The 8,977-nt window shown below is 34.7% G+C and overlaps 1 long non-coding RNA gene across 1 annotated transcript; it reads right to left on the minus strand.

The window, feature by feature from the left end:
• Positions 1-3,219: 3,219 nt before the first annotated feature.
• On the minus strand, positions 3,220-7,916 carry LOC126688778 (uncharacterized). The gene is made up of 3 exons (XR_007644349.1): positions 7,754-7,916; positions 3,804-3,973; positions 3,220-3,694 (listed from the first exon to the last, which is right to left on the minus strand). It is a non-coding gene; the product is annotated as an uncharacterized LOC126688778 (long non-coding RNA).
• Between the last annotated feature and the right edge of the window lie 1,061 nt (positions 7,917-8,977).

The following is an 8,977-nucleotide window of genomic DNA, read 5'->3' on the forward strand; positions in this document are numbered from 1 at the left end:
CCCCTCAAGTTGATTGAGAATACATATTTCTAAAATATGGTCTCTAATACCATAAAGTAACGACATGTCTCAAATTTAAATTTGAATTTGAATGTTTAGATGGAGGGGGGAAGGAGGGAGAGTGGAGGGGTGTAGAATAGAGTTAGTTAAAAATATGTTAATTTTAGGTCAAATCTACTCTATTTTACTCTACTCATCCTCCATTCTCCTCAATCAAACGGACCATTAATGTAAAATGGTTGACAATTAGAAAAAGAAATTAATGTTGACATGATAAGATAAGTGACCTACCTTCCTTTTGAGGTGGATGCTCCATCACCAAGCTCTATAGGCATTTCAAACCAAAATATGTCAATGGTCTTAGCTTTTTAAGTGTTTAACCCTTTATGCCACATGCTCCCTCTTCACAAGGGTCTCACCTATCAGTGTGTGGTGTATATTAATTACTAGATAGGGAGTCATCAGGTTGCCTTGTAACCATGGTCTTGGGCTAGACTCACCTAGGTTGAACCATGGCCTTGCAAGTTTGTTCAAGGGATAGCTTGGCCTAGGCCTTCAAGGTTTTACACCTTCATTGAAGCTTCAAAAATTTACTTGGCCTCATTAAATATCCTGACCAAATTCATATGTACAAATTTTCTTGTGCTAGAGACTTGACACTTGATATTGTTAACATCCTTCGCTATTACCACTTCTTATTGTGTGTATACATATTGAAAAAGTAACCGTTATTTGTAATGCATACCATCAATGTTGGTTTGAGAGAGTATTTATAAAATTTTTGTGGGTAAAGTTGATAATTAGTTTTCTATAAAGTAGAAAGATCCTGACAATACACCATTTCCTTAAGTTGGTTAAGAGAATATATTTCTAAAGTGCGCCCTCTAATACTATAAAATAATGACATATCTTGTTACATTTAATGCAAAATGAGGGTAGTTAGTTAGGAAAATTAATGTTGACATGATAGTATAAGTGAACTTCCCCAATGTTCCTTTTGAGGTGAGGATACAGTCACCAAGCTTTAGGCATTTCAAACAAAGATCTGAGCATGGTCCTACATTTCTAAGTATTAGGCCCATATGTCACATGCTCCCACTTTACAAGGATCTCACCTATTTGGGGCGTCATGAGGTTGCCTTGTAGCCATGGTCTTGGGCTTGCCTAGGCCGAACCCTGGCCTTGTGGGTTCGTGGGTTTGTTCAGGATCTAGCTTGACCCTTTTTATTTTTTTGGGATGGGAAGGATCTAGCTTGACCAAGGCCTTCATGGTTTTGCCCCTCGGTGAAACTTCCACAATTGACGTTGGCCTCATTGAATATCCCGACCAAATTTATATGTACAAAATATTCTCGTGCTAGTGCTAGAGCTTGATACTCGATATTGACATATTGTTAACTTTTTTCATTTTTTTTAATTTTTATCATCGTTTATATATATATATATATATATATATATAAATACATAAGTTTTTATTAGATACCAAAACTTAAGAACTGAGTATATCCAAAGTGGATGTCAAGTCCTACGACGTAGCATCGACAAAAGGCCGTGGCCCCACTAACTCAATGTTTTATATATGTTAGAGTTTGGCATTCTGCTCAGGCAATCACTATCCACCATTCCCTGTTATTGACTCTTTCTTTTCTGGATTTCACTTCTACTTCAAAATCTTAAGTAATTATTATAGCATCAAGATTTAAAAAAAAAAAAGAATAAAGAATGCCATTGCTTTAAAGGAGAAACACGTGCAGTCGGTTCCATGCTACTTCCAAGGTTTTCATTTTCCTTTTGGTCAGATGAATATCAATTTCAAGGTTAAGAATTGTGGACATTTTGACAATTTTTTCTTTTCTTTAGTGATGTGTTGAATTTGATAATAGGAACCACAACAAGGTGGCCGACTGAACAATGTGATATGATGAGAGGAGGTTTACTAGATAACAACTTTAAACATAGGAACAATCTATTTCCTGGCCTTTGAGCCAACCAGTGGGGTTGGCAAGATGCAATTTACGTCGGTACAGGAATTTCTTGCAATTTTTGAGAGAAAAATTGCAGAGTAACAGTGATCTGTAATGCGTGACTTTTGTGATGGTTTGGGAGGGTGGAGTTGGTGTCCAATTTCCCAGAGTGTGAGAGATCCTAACAACATACCATCCCTCAAGATGGTTGAGATGATTGAAGATTAGTAACGACATGTCTTGTTACATTTAGTGTAAAATGATTGAAGATTAGTGAAGGAAATTAACGTTGACATGATAGGATAAGTGACCCTCCCCAAGGTTCCTTTTGAGGTGAGAATGCTCCATCATTGAGCTCTAGGCATTTCAAACCAAAATCTATCCATGGTCCTAACTTTTTCAGTGTTTAGCCTAATTATGCCACATGCTTCCTCTTTACAAGTGTCTTACCTATTAATGTGCGGGGTATATTGATAGGGTGTTATTAGGTTGCTTTGTAATTATGATTATTTGTAACACATACCTTCTATATTGGTTTGAGAGTCTTTATAAAGTTTTTGTGGGTGGGGTTGATAACTAGTTATCTATAAAGTAGGGAGATCCTGACAACACATTATCCCATTAGGTTGGTTAAGAGAATATATTCATAGAATACAACATCCAATGTTATAAAGTAATAACATGTCTTGTTATATTTAATACAAAAGGAGTGACATTAGTTAGGGAAATTAAAGTTGACATAGTTAGGGAAATTAACATTGACATAATAGTATAAGTAAACTTCCCCAATGTTTCTTTTGAGGTGAGGATACTCAGTCACCAAGCTTTTGGCATTTCAAACAAAGATATAAGCATGGTCCTACCTTTCTAAGTGTTTGGCCCCCTTATGTCACACGCTCCCTCTTTACAAGGGTCTCACCTATTAATGTGCGGGATATATTGCACAAGGACGTCATGAGATTGCCCTGTAGCCATGGTCTTGGGCTCGACTAGCCTAGGCTGAAGCCTGCTCTTGTGGGTTTGTTCAGGGTCTAGCTTGACCTAGGCCTTCATGGTTTTGCGGCCCCTTACTGAAACTTCAACAAAATACTTGGCTTCATTGAATATCCTGACCAAATTCATATGTACAAAATTTTCTTGTGCTAGAGACTTGATACTCGATATTGTTAACATTTTTTTTTATTATCATGATTTTTTTATTTTTATTTTTTAAACACAAGTTTTTATTATATAGCAAAACTTAAGAACTGAGTACATCCAAAACGCAACTCTTAATTCCTGCGAAATAGCATCAACAAAAGGCTTGGAGCCTACTAACAGGATCAAAACACCCCAAAACAAAATTATGCAGAGATCAAACATCCTCCATCATTATTGCTTCTTATTGTGTGTGTGTGAGTAATCCAATGATCCAAGGAACATCATGATAAATTAATTTTGAATTTTTTTTTCTTTAAGAAAAGAAGAAAAATGATGCAGGATGCTTCAGCAGATAATGACAGCTTCAACCATTCCATCATGCAATTAACTATGAATCTCTTTATTGCGTAGAGGATACTTGGAACCCTACGTTAAGAATGCTTGGCATGATTATTCAGTTCTCTGCTTCTTTACAAACTCTTAACTTCACAGAATTAACTGAGAGGAGTCCAACACAGAGTGCTCCGCAAACATATCATATATTGTTTTCGCAAAAACTCCTTTGCTTGAGGCTTCTTGGAATTACATATCTGATGGAATACAAGAAAATAGTAGGAGACTCAGTGTTAATTTAACCCTTGGAATTGCTCAAAGGTTCTTGAAACTGAACACTTGCAGTAAATGAGGGAGTAAGCAGACCTTTTCTCCAACGTCAATGGTTCATGCACCATAGTCAGCAGACCTTTTCTCCAACGTCAATGGTTCATGCACCGTAGTCAGCAGACCCTTTCTCCAACGTCAATGGTTCATGCACCGTAGTCAGCAGACCTTTTCTCCAACGTCAATGGTTCATGCACCGTATTCAGCTTCTGCAAATTCATGACCTCTCAGATGCAAATCACATTCATTTAAAAAAAAAAAATGTCAAAAATCTAAAGAAGGTGAAATCAGAAAGCCAGAGCAGCATAATATTTGAGAAATCTTGTTTAAGATCTCTTCCAATGACAACCATGTCAACCAAGACAGCAGCCCTTTCACTTAGGTACAATAGATTAAGTGCTATAAATTAGATTTCCGAATTATATTCAAACACATAACTGTATTGAATTTAATTCTCCTCAGGAAAGAAAATATTATTTGTGTTGTGCATTGATCAATACAGTCAGATGTCTAAATTTAATTAAAAAATCTGGCTTTGAATAGTATAAAAAGCTGGCTTTTTAAGCCAATGCCAAAACGCACACAATGTGTTGCACTTAAGGAATTGAACCTAAGTTTTGTCCATCTTCATATTGCATCAATACATTGAGAATCAAAAGTTATTATGCATTCTTTTGTTCTTTTTTCCTATTTTCCACCCACCCCACCCCCCCCCCCCCAAAAAAAAAAAAAAAAAAATCCTCTTCACCTCTCTTCTTCCACAGTCCAGACCCAGGTACTTCTTTAAGACAAGAAAAAACAAGGGCACATGCATAGTCCTAAGAACAAAAACTCACTCAGCAGCATAATGGCTTAATCCATGTTAGAAAGTCCAGGACATAAGGAGACAAGGGTGAGGCACCTAATGCCATGAAATGAATTCATCCCAAACCTTTCCGTTAGCTTATTGAATACCACTTTGTCCCACATGGGAGATGGATTCATTACTGAAACAATCATCAATATATAATAAATTTACCTGGGAGTGTAAAAGAATAAAAAGTAGAGAAACAATGGGGTTCCCCCTCTGTGACAGACACCAAGAAACTCATGAAAGTACAAATGCAATTTAACGGTTAATTAATTGCATAGAACACAATAATATATTTGAAAAACTCCTATGTAATATGTTACAATAAATTTTGCTTCTTGAATGAAAATCAATGTTGTAGTGGGCTACCTCACCAGACATTCTATTATGTGAATTTACATGGTGCCAGCTAAAACTTGCTTTAGGCATGAGAATGAGATGGAGGAATGCCAAACACGTTGCAGAATAGTTCTAAAAAAGAAGAAAAAATATTTTTTGATAAATAAATCTCAACTTTTCAAGGAGAAAAAAAAAATCTAGAAAGTGAACACAAGAAAAAATCTTATGCTAGAAAGAGACAGGTCCAATTGATGACAAACTATACCACTGGATAAAACACAAAGGAGTCTAAAGAATTACAAAGAAAGAGTATTATGTACAGAAAGGCAACGACTAAAATCCTCAATGGAGTTGCTACTAGTGAAACCCCACGTGCAAGACCAAAAAAAGGTTAGACCAAACCATAAAAGAACTAACTTAAACAAAGATCTGTTCTTTCTCAAGTTAGACAACTAGGCCTAGGCATGGATCAGAAGATGGTTAGGGTATTTGGTGTGCTTAGATAAGTGAAGAAACTAATCAAACCTGACCCCTTCTTTTTTATTAGATTCAAAAAAACAAGTAAAGCAAACAAAAAGTACAGACTCAGCAGCTCAAATGCGTAGTTGTTTCCACCAAGAGATTTAGAGGGTTCTAGCAGCGCTTTTTTGAATGTTATATCAAGAAAATATCTTCTTAAGAAAGTATTTCACCACAAAGAAACTTGAGCTTAAGTCCAGGAAGCATGTTACACTCAAGTAATCTTGTTCTCTATTAAGCATTCTAGCTAATTTCTACTATAATAGGCGGCAACACTGCTGCTCTTTAACTTTTATGTGAAACTAGACTAGGATCCCTTAGTATGAAAACAAGAACTTAGTGCTGTGGCAGAATTGTATATATGCTATTTTCTAAGATGTCAATAATGATTCACTTAAATGAGCCGCGATATCATGAAAATAAGTTCATTTAATTGCCACAATCAGCAACACCCACCATCATGTCTATGATAATACTTGAATAATTTTTACCAACTAGCATAAGAACAATGCAAACCATTGACAAGTAATTATAACAGGCAGGACACAAAGGTATAGCACAAAACAAAAGTAAATCTCCATAATTTCCTTCTTCCTCTCAGTAAGCAAATTCATGTTAAAACACCAATAGAGCACAATACAAGTCCATATGAAATCAATAAACAAAGCACTTAGATAGGATCCTATGAAACATATTGCACAAGAGCTTTTCAAACATATGTTGCAATAAATTTTTTTCTTGAAGGAAAATTAAAGTTCTAGTGGGCTACCTTACCAAACATTCTAGTATGTGAATTTACATGGTGCCAGCTGAAACTCGATTTAGAGAAAATTGTAGGATAGAGAAGGAGCTACATGAGCTTGGAGGAATGCCAAACACATTACAGGTATAGTTCCATAAATATATATATATATATATATATATATCTGTTGATAAATCTCAATTTGTCAACCAAAAATAAATTCTAGAAAGTGAAAACAAGAAAGAATCTTATGCTAGAAAGAGACAGAGGTTGAATTGATGATAAACTTTACCACTTGATATCACATAGAAGAATCTAAAGAATTGCAAAGAAAGAGTGTTATGCAAAAAAGGCAACGATTCTATAAAATCTGAGATGGAGTTACTACTAGTTAAACCAATGCATGAGACCAATCAAAGGTTAGATCAAACCATAAAAGAATTCACTTAACATAGCTTTGCTCTTTTTCAAGTTAGCCAATTAGACCTAGGCATGGATTAGAAGATGGTTAGGGTATTTGATGCGCTTGGATAAGTGAACAGACTAATCATAAACTTGACCCCTGGTTTCTTATTAGATCCGCGAAAACAAGTATAACAAATAAAAAGTACAGACTCAGTAGTTCAGACGTGTAGTTGTTTCCACCAAGAGCTTTAGAGGGTTCTAGCAGCACTTTTTTGAATGTTATATCAAGAAAATATCTTCTTAAGAAAGTATTTCACCATAATGAAACTTGAGTCTAAGCCCAGGAAGCATGTTACACACAAGTAATCTTGTTCTCCATTAAGCATTCAAGCTGATTTCTACCATGGTAGGCGGCAAAAACTGCTGCTCTTTAACTCTTAGTATCCCTTAGTATGGAAACAAATTCTATGACAGAATTGCATATATTATATTTTCTGAGATGTCAATAATGATTCACTTAAACTTGCTGGTCTAATACCGCAATCAGCAACACCCAGCATCATGTCTATGATAATACTTGCATAATTTTCAACAACTAGCAATAAGAACAATGCAAACCATTGACAAGTAATTATAAAAAGGTAGGACACAAATGTATAATACAAAAAGAAATCTCCATAATTTCCTTCTTTCTTTCTTTCAGTAAGCAAATTCATGCTAAAACACCAATAGAGCAGCACAACACAAACTCCACTTGAAATCAATAAACAAAACACACTTAGACAGGATCCTATGACTATGACTATGAATATGATACTTATAGTTACTATAGCACTAAGCAAACCATGGCGTCCCCCTTGGTCTGAAAGGGGGACAGCATCTATACTATACTATATATATATTACAACCGCATTCGGTTCACCCACAAAAGCTGAAGGTGGCCACAAAAACAAGCATATATATATATATATATATATATATATATATATATATATATTCTCCTTAATAATAACAATACAATACTACTCTCATTCTCACTCTTTAACACTAATTCTCATTATCATGCTTCTTCTTCTTCCACAGAATGTAATCAACTATACAGCATTAAACCATATTTAAAGAGAAAAAACTTACGGTGAGGGATGCCGGAGGGCGTGAGAGGGAGATGATGGAGTACTGTTGCTGCGGTTAGTGATATACCGATATCGGTGAGATTGAGAGGGGCTGACTGCTGAGAAGTGGCAAATGTCGAGTTTAGTGGGTTTTGGGTTGGGTCATTATATTTATGGGTCAGGATCACCTATTTATTGTTGCCAATTGTCTATCCAACCCATTTAAATTACACGATCCAACCCATCTATTCTTCCAATTCGTAATGTTACGCATTTGTGATAAATTGTTATTGATTCTAATTTAGGCTCACAACTGAAATTATTTTTTTATCTACTAACTAATAATAATTTGTTACTTAAAAATTATTGTGAAAATGTTGTGGACATATTAACAACTAATAATAATTTGCCACATAAAATTTATTGCGAAAATGTTATGAGCGTAGCATTTCTCATTAATTTTTCTAAATCAACACATATGTGTTTAAGTTTAATAAGAGAATCTAAGTTTTACCATTACCAAAATATCTTAAACTTTTAAAATTAGCAAAATACCCTTAAGCCTTGAAAATGTTCAAAATATCCTTAAAATACCCAAAGAATGAAAAAAAAAAAAAAAAACTCATAAAAATTCCCACATGACCAAAATATGTTGTAACCATCAAAATATCCTTTTTTTTTTTTTTTTAGACCTCTAAAATTATCAAAATTTTTTAGAATCTCTAAAATGACCCAAAAATCTAAAATACCCAAAATACCCTTAAAAACTTCAAAATAACAAAAATAGCCATAAAAAATCAACAAAATAAAATATACCACTTGAAATCACCCAATACCTCAGAAACATCCAAAATTACTAAAATGACACCAAAACCTCCAAAGTGACTAAATGCCCCCTAAAAACTACAAAATGATCAAAATACATTCGAAACAGCCAAAATGATCAAAATACTCTTAGAACCATCAAAGTGATGAGAATGCCCCCCTAAAATGTGCCCCCTAAGAACCCAAAATGACGAAAAATACTCCCAAATTGTCCAAAATGACTAAAATACCCTAAGAACATCCAAAAAGACAAAAAATACCCTTGAAACGTTCAAAGCAACCAAAATAGACTTGAGAACCTCCAAAATACCCTTGGAATCATCAAAATGACTAAAATACTTCCGAAACATCGAAAAATTAACAATATATCTCTAAAACCACCAAATTGACTAAAATACTCATGAACCTCCAAAATAACTTA

This window comes from Quercus robur, chromosome 6 (genome assembly GCF_932294415.1).
Source record: "Quercus robur chromosome 6, dhQueRobu3.1, whole genome shotgun sequence".
NCBI lineage: Eukaryota > Viridiplantae > Streptophyta > Magnoliopsida > Fagales > Fagaceae > Quercus > Quercus robur.